The sequence below is a fragment of the Triturus cristatus genome, chromosome 7 (assembly GCF_964204655.1).
Source record: "Triturus cristatus chromosome 7, aTriCri1.1, whole genome shotgun sequence".
In the NCBI taxonomy this organism is placed as follows: Eukaryota; Metazoa; Chordata; class Amphibia; order Caudata; family Salamandridae; genus Triturus; species Triturus cristatus.
In genome coordinates, this window is record NC_140590.1 from 1,492,760,314 (window position 1) to 1,492,776,889 (window position 16,576).

Genomic DNA, 16,576 nt, shown 5'->3' on the forward strand with positions numbered 1-16,576 from the left:
TTCACAGTCACTCAGTACACGGATCGGAGATGATTGATGGAATAAGTCAGGCCGTTTCATGAGTGGCATTAAAGGTAAACAATTAAACAACAACCACAGCAGCCCTAAATGTCTGTGTAGCGGTGGAGTCAAGTGTAGCGGTGGTATGACTACGGTAAGTTGTAAAATGCTATGTTGCTGGATATGTGCTTTGTCCAACTCTTTCAAAAAATGTATGCGAAATGGAGGATGTGCAAAGGGTGCAGTCACCGTGGGCCTGCTCTGTCTTGTTGGTGTTGTAAGTTGATGCTGGAAACAGACTAGAGTAGAGATGATGCATCCATGCTGCCTCGGAAAGTGTTTTTGGTGCACTACACCATTAACTTGTCCATTTTTTCAACTTGGTTTCAATCTCAATATCCCTTTTGTTTTTGTATCTACAATTACAGGCCAGGCCTTATCCTGTGCTATACTTGGGAAAACAATGCACACTTACCTTACCAATGAATCTACATCTGCCAGGCAGGCAGTGGCGTCACCCAAGATTGATGGACGGAGCATCCATGGAAGGGAGGACCAAGAGGAATACCGAGATTCAACTCACCATTTGACCAGGATAACACAGTAACCGTATCAACTTTCATTATCTTTTAAATAATTCTATTCATTTTTTTGTATACAATCATTACAACAGTGTGTTCTTGTTGGTATTACTATTATTATCATTAGGTTTGCTCTCTGTCTATAATTCATCCCTACAGATATTTTAAAATTTTCTTTGCTATCTGTAAAAGTAAGCCCGGTAACACTGAACACAAACTGTATGTAATCCGGGTCTCTCCTTCTCATCATCATGCATGCATTTCCCTTTTCTCCCTTAACATATTGATATGGATATGGTAGTCTACAAAGATTCTGTTGTTTGATGTTTGTCCATGCGTACTGTTTTTCTTTCGCAAACCTTTCCCCAAACCCCCCTTCTCAACCATTCAACAAACCCTAACCCTCTTGCCCTGGGCTGTGTGACTTATTGAGGTATGACTACATTAAATGTACACCAATAATTTATCACACGCTTGCTGGGGCGGATGTGGCAGAAGCAACAGTACTTCAATTTCAAGGCAGGGCGGAGATCCGCCTACACAGCACTAACAGTTACGCTTGTGTTCAGTGTACTGTAGGCCTAGTCAAGTGACTCAACACAACTAGAGTTTATAATTCTGTCTGCTACTAGGCTATCCCCACCACCATTATGTTTTGTTGTATTTGGGCATATTATTGTTTGGCAGTAAGTTCTGTACTGTACTTCATTCTACTACTCCTCGAAGAGTCTCTCTCAGGCTACTGACTGTCTCCTTTTCTTTTTTTGCAAATGCTGCTGCCAGTGTATACTACTACTACTACCACCACCACAACCATGGCATGTTTGGAAAGAAAATCATCATCACCATGCAGCGATCGCTGTGCCTAAGTTAAACATCGAGCAAAGGTAAGAGAAGTTTGGGGGAGACATAATTAATAACGGGCATGTTTTCACTAATTCAATTTCACACACCCCATTGAGTCCAGTTGCAGAGTGCCTAGAGTAGAAGAGACTGACAGTACTAGTAGGACAAGTCACTCAGTGAGGGGTGCCGCATCTATCTGTTTCTGTCTTACAAAGTCATCCAATTATTAAAATCAAACACTGGCTGTGGGCGGCCCTGCACCAGCAAGGAAAGAAGGATACAGTGTGATGTCAAACAGTAAACTCACCCAGAAAACATTAACAACATCGTATCCAAACTTAAGTAGAAATATATTATTTAATACCCTAACAAAAACAAACCATGTAAAGAAAAATCCCACACCTGACCCACCCCTCTCCCTAACCCCAACAAATGTCCGTAAAGAAAATGTCCAATTGTCCAAAAGAGAAAACCCAATGCCCGATTCCCACCCACCCCAAGAATAATTAAAAAACGGGCAATAATAAAAGGGTCTAAGTTTGGCGGGCTTTTTTCAGGAGGACACGAACTTGCGCCTCCAGGCGGGCAACACGGTGCTTCAATGCGTGGCAGTTGCATCCACAGGGGGGGCAGCACTGATGGAGGGCCAGACGGTGGCGCCGTACCACTGGAGGGCGGTGGCTGGGGCCCGGGGCATTGGAGGAGGCTGCAGCTGCTGCCGCCTCCTCCTCCTCCTCTTCCAGGACCACCAGCCAACAATATTCGGTCTGTATGGCCTCTAGTTTCCGGCGCCGGGCCTTGGCTGCCAACTCCTTTCGGTCAGGTTTCCCCTTTGAAGGAGTAGCTATATATGGAGAAGAAAAAACAAGACTATTGTAAAATATACTCTTAGCAAAGCAGTAAGACAAATATTTCTACACATAGTGTCACGGTAGCACTAGCAATCACAGTACATAACATTTGTGGTATGTACTATCTATCCTCCCACTTTCTAGGACTTTAACATTTGTGGGAGTTTCTGGAATTCAACCAACCATGCATCTGATTCCTATCAGCCACCTATGCATGCTGCATGCTGCATGCATCCCACGAATCCTTCTCTGCCAGTCATAAATCTTAAATCTCGCCCGTCCTTCTTCGTTCCACTCTTCTTTCCCTTTTCGTTCAACCCATCCATCAAGGTCATCTGATCTGACTTTTAGTCTTCTCCATAAAACTTTCACAGCTGAGTTGAAATCAGATAGAAGAGGCCATTGGTTACTCAACACTCCCGCCACTAATGCTTTTACTATTGCAAAGTAAAGGGTGTCTTCAACCGTTCACAACAACTTCTTACTTAGTAAGTCAACTGTACAGTATTATACAGTACACCCTTGCAGTGAGTGTAATGTCAATAAGTAAGGATTAGGAATCTAACTTACCACTGCCCGCCACTGCTGCTGGCTCACCCCCTGCAGCTCCTCCTGCAACTGTCGCCTCCTCCTCTCCTCCATCAGCAGCCGCGTCGCCTTCGCCGCTGGCCCCGGCACTAGTGGTGGGTAGTGCGCCTTGAAAAAACATTACACATTTTTTACCTCCCCCTATTTTTCACTAGCAAGATTGAAAAATGAGTTAATAGTAATACATACATATACAACATACATCACTAGTACAAATCAGGTAGTAGTAGAGTAGACAGTAGTAGTTACATGGTCCCTAGGGTCATTTTAGTCTTTGCTTAGTTAGCCCGAGCCATGCTACCATTTTACCTTTGTGTCTTTTATTTCAGCACACGCGTCGTTACCTCGCAGCTTGTTGTATAAAGAGTGACGCCTTTGAGCCCACATGAGCTCATACTGCTACTGTCTAAGCGCTGCATACAAGGTCAAATAAAACAAGCCACTTTGTTATGGAGTTCTGTTGTTAGTCCATATTGCTTATCCAAAATGCTACACTTTTTGCCGCAACTGAGAAATGCTTGCAATATACTAACGCGCACCATTTTTCTCCTAACAGACGGAAGATTCCCTTCTACGAACCAGAGTTTTGCAGAGCTTATGATGTAACCACTACTAGCTTCTTCTAAGGTGAGGGGTCCACAGAATTCGCTCAGAGATCTTCATTTATAATTTTATATAAACTATATTCCTATTCCTACAAAGGGGATGGTGGTGCTTCCACCACTGTTCACTTATTATCAATCATGATTTTGCATCTTTTTTTCTTCGTTCTATGGACTAGTAGTTGTTGTAAGTGTAACTAAGTGTAACAATGTTTATAGTTTTAATCTTATGCATTTTGCTGTTGGTGCTGCATTATAGAACAACGTACAGAGCTTGTCAGTTGCAAATAAAATGTTTGAACTTACCTAGACTCAGTGGTATTTGGTGTAGATGGACTTACACGAGTGAGTGAGCAAAAGGAAGGGTGTGCAAACTGTGCATGTGCATTGCTTCCACGACTGAGAGGTCGGGAGTGTTATATTCTGGGTTGTCTACTCATTGGGTATCTTGAGGGGAGGGTTCGGAGAGCTAATAGTAATGAAACACTATTATAACTAGTCGGGCAGGGGATTGTGGTGGGTTCTGTTCTGATTGAGGTGTGAGTGTGAGGAAGGTCCAACCTCCCATCACCAACATCCTATTTTCTTGTGCAATGTTCTGTATGTGGAAGATGTCTACAACAGTAGTAGTATGTCCTATCCTATCAAAATAGTAAAATATGGTTGGGCATTTTGTTGGTGGGAATTGTCGAAAAACATCAAGATTAATAAAGCCTCAAAGATTAAGAAGAATAGAAGGAGTACAAGAGGACAACCCAAAGGACTGGACTCATCAATGGCTAGAGCTACTGGTGAATCTGAGTTTTAAAACCTTTTAAATAAAGAGTGGCCAACTGGGCATGCTTAGCTACAGACAGACTAATAGTAGTAGTACAGAGAGTCATAGCAGAGGCAGTTAGAGGCAGTGATAACAAGAATCTAGAAACAGATAGTCTAGATCGAAGGGTAATTGTTGGTAAAAAATAGCATTAGGAAACTGAAACAATAGTTCAGGAAAAAAAATACGGTACAGTAAAAGTTAGTGAATAAGAATTAATATTAAAAACAGGAAGACTTACTGGGGCCAGCGTAAGAGCCCTCGTTCTGGTCCTCCTGTTCGACTGGAACTGCTCCCGCCTAATCTGCCCCCGTTTCATTGCCCCTGGGTGCTGATCATGAAAGATATAAGAAATAAAGAGACATACATTGATGATTGGTGTGAAACAAATAAAATATTTTTAGAAGACTGCCAAAAAAACATTTGTGTAAACAACAATTGCAATAAAATTGACCTATCTAATCTGGTCGACAAGTAGTATCTGGGGTTTCGCGGACCGACTAGTTATTATTTATCTACACTAATCCAGTGTTCCATTCTGATTCAAGAATACTAACTAAGGCTTAGTAGTACGTACCACCTGACCTAGCCCACCTATTCCAGGCGTGCCAATTGTACATTAAGTAAGCATTTCCCCTTCTTTTAGTCCTCAAAAATGCATAAATGGAGGACATATGCCTGTATTTTTGCATGCACAAAATTGTTGGTTGGTTGATGCAGATGTTCTGCTAGTGCTAAGCCTATTACCACTCACTGAACAAACTACAAAAGGTTCTACTAAGGACTGGGGTAAGCACTAGCAGCACTCAGCAGCACGTGACATAATAGAGGGGCGTCGCAGACCACTACAAAATTTCAAACTTATAATAAGTAACTAAACCTAAGTATCAATCCACCCCTATCTCTTAGTGACAGGAAAAAGGAAGGACTAGAGTCACTCTAGCATTACCTAACTTAAGTTTTCTAAAATAAACACTTACATAATCACGCAAAACGAGCGCAAAGTTGCAAATAATTAGATTAGTAGCGCAGAGCACCTATGTCATAACAATCACAGAAGACTTTTAAACATAAATTACCTGTAATGTATGTAAGCAGCAGCAGACTAGCTGGTCGGAAAAAAAATATATTCGCAATATATAACACAGAGCAGAGGAACAGACACAAAGTAGTAATAATTAAATAGCTACTCACCAAGACCGGGGACCTCCACTCCTAGCGGGTCCAGCAGGTCCTGCTCCCAGTCCAGGATATCGGACCACCGGTGCGTCAGCTGGTTTTGGCTGCGCCGGACACCCGAGCAGCGAAACACTGCCCGGCGCACCTTTCCCCACCGCTGCCGACGCTCCCGGAGCCCGTACCCGGACCCAGGCCTGCCGCCTGCTGCCTGGGTTAAGGGGAGGTGGCACTGCACAAAAAAAACCAGTGCGGCCAACTCCACCTCCCCAAATGCACCCCTTGTGTACGCCGCCTTCCGCAAGGAAGGCGTTCGCGGCTCAGGCTACGAGGCCCCCTGTGGACCTTTGCCATGGTTCTGGGGTAGGCGGGGGGCGGAAAAGAAAAAGTAAAAATTTAAAAAGTCTGTAAAAGAAATGAAAAAAGCAGGTAATAGAAAAGAGTGAAAAAGTAGTTAAAAACACACAAAAAGTAGACAAAAACAAAAAATATAGAATCAGGAAAAAAGAGAGAGAGATAATAAATAAAAAAGATCAAAAAAAAGTTTTCAGAAACAAAGGATTGAAAAGATAGAGGGAGGATTGAAAAGCAGGCCCCAGAACCATAGCATAGAATGAAAAACAAGATGGCCGCGCCCATTGCGACTGCATGGGCAAGTTCGCAAGATATTTTCCCCCCGAGCACGCAAAAAGCGTCGGGAACACGCAATACGCCTTCCATAACAGGAAATACCTATCGCGAACAAGCGCGATCATGCATTGCGCAACCAGGAACAGGAAAGAGCATCATGAGCGGGCGGGACAAGTGAAAACAAGATGGCTGTGCCCATTAGCGACCGCTTGGGCAAGTTGGCAACACATTTCCAACGCGATCACACAAAAAACATCGCGAACAAGTGGGACAAAAACTTCCACGTGTTCGCGATATTTCTGCGTGTTCGCGGAGATTTTTATCGTTTTCGCGAAGATTTGCGTAACACGATTACGCAATTTCCACCCACCCTTAATAGCAACCCTATCCTCCCATGTCCCACAGTTCATTGATGAAACACAATCACATATGGGTACAGTAAGGTGAGAGCTGCAAGGTCTCTGTGTGCATACATTTGATGTGAATTTAATTAGGTACTGGATTTTGAATATAAACCTCCATCATACATGACAAGTCATGTGGTGCCTTTTCTCCCACTGGTCTCCTTAGGATGTCTGCACCATCTGGCGGGTGGTCATTTACTGTAGAACTGGTGCAATCAATAAGATCCTTTTCTTATCCGCTTCTTGGGGGGTCCTGCCTCTCATAAGTTGACATTTGTGCTGTTGGTAAAAAAAATTATCACTTCTTCAGGTATAGCAATGGCATGGTCTCTTCTGTTTTCTAAAGGAATCAGAGTCATGAGTGCTTGCACCAACTGATGTTTCACCAGGATATAAGCAAAAGGCAGTACGGCTGACCAATGATAAGCACATCAATTTCAAAGTAAACGTTCAATTTTTTGAATAGGTGTAAACCACGTCCAGAGCAGGCCGTACTTGTGCTCTACTGGAAACCAGATATAGAAATTATTTTTGAAAGAGGGATGGTGCATCAAAGAATGAGAGTCTTTCCAAACGATCCAAATTTCGTCCTTTATTCTTTATTTAAATTTTAAAATTCAGACTCAGCCAACGCGTTTCGTTCCTTACGAACTTCATCAGGGCTTAAATTAATACAGATACAAACATATATATAAAACACTATAAATACATCACAGAACACAACATCACAATACTCAAAATATTAATACATAGAAAAATTACGACACATTTATATATAAGTGACAGAGAGACATGCAAAACAATATACATATATAAATACATACCAAACAACAATAAAATATTAAAAAAGGGGCAATACCCAAGTCAAGACAACAAGAGTTAAGCAATTAAAACCATGACTTACATATCTCACCTAAGTATGTATCAATCCTGACACAAAATACTCAACATCTTCATTTTTAACGACATGACAAAAATCCTTACATACAACAGACAAATTGAGGAAATGACAAGTGTTTGTAGAGAGCCATAAAAGACAGAGAGACCTAAATAACTAAGAGCGTCATATGCCTACATTGAAAGCTAAGAGAAAAACTCAGTAAGACCAAAAACCACCAGAAATACCAAAAAGAAAAGAAGGGGGGAAAAAAGTAAAAGAGAGAAAAAAGGGGAACAAGTAGAAAGAAAAAGAAAGAAGGGGAGAAAAGACAAAAAACTTGGAAAAAGAAAAAGAAGAAAAAGAAAAAGAAGGAGAGCAAGAAAAAGAAAAAAGAAAAAGACCAAGAAGAAGGAAAACGAAAAAGAAAAAGAAAAAAAAGGAAACCTGAAAAAATCACAACTAATGTTGTTAATTCCAATATGACCGTAATACCACATCTAATGTCTATCTGAAAAATTACTAAAAGTGCAATATGGACACAGGCCATAAATTTTTAATCTTACCCCAAACAGTCGCATGTGAACAAGTTCCAAACGGTCAGTAAATAATCAACTCCAAAATGGTCCTGGTTTCGAATATCCGAAAAATACGCGGCCTAGTTGAAGCAGATTACAAAATCAAAGTGAACAGTTAATGGTTAGGCAAGTTAAAACGGAACCAAAATCCAAACGAATGAGATGTGGTGGGAAGAGAGGTATTATACGAGGAAAGCAAAATCAGTCTTACCTCTCAAATAATCAAATGGTGTAAGTACCCCTGAGTCCTATGTACGTCACCAAACAATCCAATTTTAATCAAGACTCCAGGCCACCTCCACCAAAGACTGTATCAGTATTGAAATAACAATGTAGTTGTATATTTAATGCCAATATGTTGGCTCCATTTTCTAAAAGAAAAAATGGAGATCACCATGAACACGCATTCACCAGACTCACATTGAGACGTTATTTTCAACACCAAATTCATAATTAATCCAAATGAATGACCACACATCTATCATCCGTTCCTAAGCGCTCGTATAAATCATTAATGCCACTATTGAAGAAATTACGCGCCAACCACTGAAAGAGACTAACAACACGTAGATGATGCTACCCTTCAATGTCGCGCTATTCAAATCCTAATTATAATATTCATTTACGTCATCCAGTAGTCATAAGGAACCTCCCCATGAGATACGAACTAAATAGTTCTTTTAGGAAAGCCTGTTGTGAGTAAAACACACGCATTCTCCCTGATAAGAGCTTGATAACATCAAAATGCTACGATAATGTGCCGTCTCAGATCCGATTATAACTAAAAAAACACATCAGCATTCTCGTTTACCTCGCAAAAGTCTCCTTCCTCCGATTCCGCGGCGAAACCGTGTTTCATAAACCCGCCTCTTAAATAAGACTTGCCCGTCACGTCACATGTCCTGGTAGACACGTGATCACTCGAGACCAAATCACAGTGTGTAATCGGTGATCCCTGATCTTATGGCGCCATATTGGAATGGTATACGATATCTAAAGTTATAGGCTGAAAATACTCGGACATGCATTACCAAGCCGATTAAAAAAAAAAATTTTAAAAAAATAATGATCTACCACGATATTTAATTTAGAGAATCAAAAAATTGGAAAAAGGGGGAAAAAGGAAATATTAAATGAAATTGTCTACAAATGAAATTGTGAGCATTAATAAATGCCCACAACGTTAGAACTACATAAGAACAAACATACTATTCCAAAGATCGACTCTAAACTGTGCCACCCCTTAACCATGCCCTCTGCGGCGATTTTAGTTGAAAATTGAAAAGGGTGACACCATTTTGAAAATTCCGCATATAACGACACGGGTAATAGCAGGGATAGTGCAAAGTAACAACTTCCCCACTTATTTTAATTAAATACCCGAGATACCATAATGACACACTTAACAAATGCCACTCGGTATAACATCGCAGAAACGATAAAAATGCGATGATCTGGGGAGAAGTTGTGATTTTACGGTACACCCAATACAAAACGCATTGAGGGATGTCAAAATTTAGATAATAAAACGCGGTCGTGCCATCTTGGACGTACCGTGCCTAGAAATTCAAAAGAAATCCAAAAAGATGCATAATCGCTCATATAGGCCAATGTTAACAAATGTTACCTTATGTCCGTATCAAAATAGAAAATAGATATCAGTTCAAGTATATAACACGCTAACATCATCATAACCTTGTCCTACAAGATAAATCGTACAATACGATAACTAGGTCATATGCACCATTCATTAACGTGAATGCCTAATCAAGCATCCATTGTGAGACTTGGACAACCAATTTCCAAAAGGCTGGATATCAAAACAAAAAAAACCTTGTTCGGAAAAAAGCCAATAGAAGCCAGAAAAGATTTAATAAAGACAGCAAGATATTGTATAGAGCAGGTATGAAGAATGAGAAAAGAGCATCGTGGTGCAGAGAGAAGCAAATTATTAGTAGTCAATGAGGAATAGTCCATTCATTTGGTATCACATCCACGGCATGACTAAACTTGAATTCTATATTAACAGGACATCCTGAACCACAAACTTTTTTTATATATTTAAATCATATATAGCAGCTACATAAGAGCATAAGTGTTTATAAAAAATAGTGCATCTCCCCATCTGTGTTATGCCCCAGACTAGTTGCTCTCAAGCGGCATATCCATTTAGATTCCTTTTGTCGTAACAACAGATCCCTGTTGCCACCCCTTATTGGTACCGGGACATGGTCAATAGCGTGAAACCAGAATGATGCATCTTCAGGATGTTCTTTAACATAGTGGTTGGTAATCGGATACCTGGTATCATTGGTTCATATAGCCCGTCTATGTTCCTGAATTCTCAATTTCAGACTACGAATGGTACTACCAACATAGATGATACCACAACTGCATCCCAGAACATACACCACATAAGTGGTGTTACAATTTACAAAGTGATCAATTGGGAACCTTCTAGTGGTGTTATACCCAAATTCAAAGGTTTTATTTTTACCCAAGGGACAGACACTGCATGTCCCGCAGGTGAAAAAACCTTTAGGTTTTTCTGGTAACCATGTTTTTGTTGCTTTAGGAGTAACTACATAGCTGGGACATAAGGTTCTCTTCAGGGAAGTACCCTTCCTATATGTAATTGACGGTTTGCTTTCAATTACATCTTTTAATCCTAGGACTCCCACTAAAAGGTGCCAATGTTTTTGAAAGATATTAAAAATGGCACTACTGTGAGATGTATATTGAGTTATAAACCTTGCCTTTGAATTGGTAGCAACCCTGATTTGTTTGTCTTGTAATTTGTCGTTCCTACTGGTCTTATTAATCCTTGATTCAGCTCTGTCCAAAACCTCTTGTTCATATCCCCGTCTGGAAAATCTGTTTTTTATATCACTGATATGCGTGTTGAAAATTGCTTCCTCACTGCAATTGCGTCTGATTCTTATCATTTCACCGAAAGGGATATTGTTCTTAACTGACCGAGGATGTGCACTCGTCGCGTGCAATACAGCGTTGCACGCGGTCTCCTTCCCTTAAAGTGTACTGTGTTTCTGTCCATGTTTAATGTAAAACTGTAATCAAGAAAGTTAATACATTCTTTATGGCACATCATAGTAAATTTTACATTGTACACGTTAGTATTTAAAAAAGTCACATACTGATTAAGCTGGTCAGTGGACCCGGATCAGAGGCAGATCACATCGTTGATATACCTCCCCCAGTACACGATGTAGTTGTTCCAGGGGGAGGCGTCCCTGTTCCAAGCATGCTCCCTCTCGAACCAACCCATGAATAAACAGGCGTAAGAGGGAGCAAACTTGGAACCCATCGCCGTTCCATGTATTTGCTGGAACCAATGATTATCAAAAAGGAAGAAATTTTTGTCCAGGATGATGTTAATCATAGAGACAATCATCTCGTTATAGTCATAAAATCTTGCGTCATCTCTATCAAGAAAAGATTGTATAGCTCTAATACCAAAATCCTTATTGATACAGGTATAGAGACTTTCTACGTCTAGAGTAACGAACATTAGTTCCTCAGACCAGTCAAAATCTTTAAATTTCACTAAAATGTCCTTACTATCTCTGACATAAGATGGCAGATTGAAGACATATTTTTGTAGTTTAGAGTCAACGAATTGTGACATTTTCTCAGTTGGTGATCCCACCCCAGAGATAATAGGTCTGCCCGGTGGGAACTGCCCACCCTTATGAACCTTTCGCAGTATATAAATACATGGGAAGGTTGGAGAATCAACCCACATAAACCGTCATTCATCTTCATTAAGAAGGCCTGACTCCCTCCACTCCAACAATTTAGCATTAATCATCATAGCACTTTTGGGGATAGGATTATCCTTAATTTTCCGGTAATGTAAATCATTACCGAGCTGACTCGCTATCTCCTGCATGTAGTCTCAATGATTCATCAGTACAATATTCCCGCCTTTATCGGCTTCCCTTATTACGATATTGGGATCATTATTAAGTCTTTTGAGAGCCGATCTTTCTGCCGCAGTGATATCAGTAGTGGACTTAGATGTAAACCTTCGCGGGGTTTCCATGTCATATAGGTCCTCCGTGACTTTGTTATAAAAATCGTCAATATTATGGTGATAAAAGTGTGTAGGTATAAATTTCGATTGAGGACGGAGTCCACTGTCAATACTTGCATTGTGACTGATATCAAGATCCTCAAGAATTGTGGTGATATTCAGCTCATCATCTGGGTTCAAAGTTAGTAAACAATGTATATCACGGACCTCACGTATGGTGTGTGTTCCGACATCGTGTACCCTGACATTTCCCCCTGGATCATACGGTCTGTTCGCGAAATAGTCTTTAAGTTTTAATACCCTAATAAACTTAAAAAGGTCGATATGTGCATTGGCAAAATCACCCCCTTGCGTAGGGCAGAAATTAAGACCCTTACTCAAAATCTTCCTTTCATCAGTGTCCAAAACTTTATTGGAAAGATTTACAATCTTTAAATCAGTGTTTACATTCTGACAAAACGTGGAATCATTTATAATACCCGGTCCACTGATAACTATTTCTTCGGTTTGGTCACTACACCTGATTTGTTTATCGTACCTCCCCTTGTATCTGTTCTTTGATCTCCTCCCTCCCCGCCTCGTTTTATTTGATCTCTTTTTTGTTGGAGGCAGTTGCTTATTCTGAGTTTGGCCAGTTCTTTTTGGAAGGAAGAGGCCCCCTCTTCTAAAGGGGCATCTGGTATTGTGTAATTAGAGGTGGAACTACCAAGTGAGGACAAAGATAGATTGCTTTTAGAACCCGTTTCCTCACTTTCACCTCTATTCTCCCTTGTTCTCTTCTTACTCATATCCTCAGTCCCCTGTAACCCATCGAATATTTTAGCAAATGTATATATCCTGCCCTCTTGATAATCCCTATCGTCCCTTCTGATTTTACTTAATTTCTTGTTTTTCAGGTATAGTTGGTGATCATCCATCATTTGTTTCAAAATCAGATAATTTTTCTCAATCAGATCTTTTTCTGGCATACCATTAATCTCCTTCTCTAAGTTTTCTATCTCTGCCTGTAATTTTTCCCCTTTTTCCGCAGCATGTCTCACCAATATTTTCATCATCGTTGTGAATGCACTCTCAAGATTACTTTCCCATTCCTTCAATAAATCTCCACTTAAGTCCTCAAATGTAGGGAAAATTAAAATACGGAGCCCTTGTGGAATTTTACAATTTTTCATATATTCTTCTAGGGTTACTCCATCCCACCATCTGCTTAACACCTGTTTGCGCAGTCTTTCTAGCTTTAAAAGCAATGTTCTAAGACTCATAATAACAACAGTGGCCGAACTAGTTGTGTTCTTAGCGACACTGGTCCCAAATAAATCCAGTGCCAGCTCCTCACACCCATCTTGAAATCTAGGCATGGTATCTAAAAATTCCAAAATCGTTTTCTTTCTTTGTATCAGAAAGTAACAAATAGAAATGAGTGCAAATCGGTCAATCAATAGAATATAAGCAAAAGGCAGTACGGCTGACCAATGTTAAGCACATCAATTTCAATGTAAACGTTCAATTTTTTGAATAGGTGCAAACCACGTCCAGAGCAGGCTGTACTTGTGCTCTACTGGAAACCAGATATACAAAAAAAATTTGAAAGAGGGATGGTGCACCAAAGAATGAGAGTCTTTCCAAACGATCCAAATTTCGTCCTTTATTCTTTATTTAAATTTTAAAATTTAGACTCAGCCAACGCGTTTCGTTCCTTACGAACTTCATCAGGGCTGAAATTAATACAGATACAAACATATATATATAACACTATAAATACATCACAGAACACAACATCACAATACTCAAAATAATAATACATAGAAAAATTATGACACATTTATATATAAGTGACAGAGAGACATGCAAAACAATATACATATATAAATACATACCAAACAACAATAAAATATTAAAAAAGGGGCAATACCCAAGTCAAGACAACAAGAGTTAAGCAATTAATAATAATAATATCGAGTTTGTAGAGCGCACAGTAACGCCATCACGGCGTGTCCCCGCGCTAACACTAACCAAGAACTCAGCATACAGACCGACCGGATTAAGATGAGTAAAGATGAGTTTTGAGCAGGGACCTAAACCGCGTTTCGTTGCTCTCCAGTCTCATTGCACAGGGGAGTTTATTCCACTGTTGGGCTGCTTGGAGTGCAAATGAGCGTCCGCCCATTCTAGCCTTCTTAGTTCTAGGCACTTTCAGCAGTCCGGCGCCCTCTGATCGAAGGGACCTGGTAGGTTCATATCTGCTGATTAAGTCTCTGAGATATGTCGGTGATCTGTCCCAGACGATGCGGTGACAGAAGAGGAGACACTTGTAGCGCACCCGTTTCTTTACAGGTAACCAATGAAGCGCATCCAGTGCTTTTTTTGAGTTGGCTCTCCTGGGTCTTCTTAGCACCAGTCTGGCAGCGGAGTTTTGTATGACTTGTAGGCGACCTATGCTGCCTTCGGTAGCCCCTAGGAACAAGACGTTACCATAGTCTAAACGCGAGGTTACTAGTGCCTGCGTTAGCGTTCTTCTGGCCGATAGAGGGAGGAGGTCTAACGTTTTGTTTAGAGTCTTTAGCACTCCAAAACATTTGCCTACAAGACGCCTAATGTGGCCATCATAAGAGAGAGCAGGGTTCATCCAGATCCCTAGATTCTTTGCCTCCTGACAAGGTATGGGGGTAGGACCCAGACAAGTAGGCCACCATTCATCCGACCAGTCTTCCCTTTTTCCCCCTACCACCAACACCTCCGTTTTAGAGCCATTGAGTTTTAAACAGTGGGCGTCCATCCATTCAGCTAGGGCCTGCATACATGCTTTGAAATTGTGGGGGGTGTTGGAGGTGTTTTGTGATAGGGAGATGAGCAGTTGGGTGTCGTCAGCGTACGACACCAACTCCACCCCATAGGACTGTACCACTTTTGCTAGTGAGGCCATATATAGATTAAAAAGAGTAGGGCTAAGAGCCGAGCCCTGAGGCACTCCCTGGTCTAGTACAAACATATATATAAAACACTATAAATACATCACAGAACACAACATCACAATACTCAAAATAATAATACATAGAAAAATTACGACACATTTATATATAAGTGACAGAGAGACATGCAAAACAATATACATATATAAATACATACCAAACAACAATAAAATATTAAAAAAGGGGCAACACCCAAGTCAAGACAACAAGAGTTAAGCAATTAAAACCATGACTTACATATCTCACCTAAGTATGTATCAATCCTGACACAAAATACTCAACATCTTTACTTTTAACGACATGACAAAAATCCTTACATACAACAGACAAATTGAGGAAATGACAAGTGTATGTAGAGAGCCATACAAGACAGAGAGACCTAAATAACTAAGAGCGTGATATGCCTACATTGAAAGCTAAGAGAAAAACTGTAAGACCAAAAACCACCAGAAATACCAAAAAGAAAAGAAGGGGGGAAAAAGTACAAGAGAGAAAAAAAAAGGGGAACAAGTAGAAAGAAAGAAGGGGGAGAAAAGACAAAAAACTTGGAAAAAGAAAAAGAAAAAAAAGAAACAGAAGGAGAGGAAGAAAAAGAAAAAAGAAAAAGACCAAGAAGAAGGAAAGCGAAAAAGAAAAAAAAAGAAAAAAAAGGAAACCTGAAAAAATCATTCCAATGTGACCGTAATACCACATCTAATGTCTATCTGAAAAATTACTAAAAGTGCAATATGGACACAGGCCATAAATTTAGAATCTTACCCCAAACAGTCGCATGTGAACAAGTTCCAAACGGTCAGTAAATAATCAACTCCAAAATGGTCCTGGTTTCGAATATCCGAAAAATACGCAGCCTAGTTGAAGCAAATTACAAAATCAAAGTGAACAGTTTATGGTTAGGCAAGTTAAAACGGAACCAAAATCCAAACGGAATGAGAGGTGGTGGGAAGAGAGGTATTATACGAGGAAAGCAAAATCAGTCTTACTTCTCAAATAATCAAATGGTGTAAGTACCCCTGAGTCCTATGTACGTCACCAAACAATCCAATTTTAATCAAGACTACAGGCCACCTCCACCAAAGACTGTATCAGTATTGAAACAACAATGTAGTTGTATATTTAATGCCAATATGTTGGCTCCATTTTCTAAAAGAAAAAATGGAGATCACCATGAACACGCATTCACCAGACTCACATCGAGACGTTATTTTCAAGACCAAATTCATAATCAATCCAAATGAATGACCACACATCTATAATCTGTTCCTAAGCCCTCGTATAAATCATTAATGCCACTATTGAAGAAATTACGCGCCAACCACTGAAAGAGACTAACAACACGTAGATGATGCTACCCTTCAATGTCGCGCTATTCAAGTCCTAATTATAATATTCAATTACGTCATCCAATATTCATAAGGAACCTCCCCATGAGATACGAACTAAATAGTTCTTTTAGGAAAGCATGTTGTGAGTAAAACACACGCATTCTCCCTGATAAGAGCTTGATAACATCAAAATGCTACGATAACGTGCCGTCTCAGATCCGATTATAACTAAAAAAACACATCAGCATTCTCGTTTACCTCGCAAAAGTCTCCTTCCT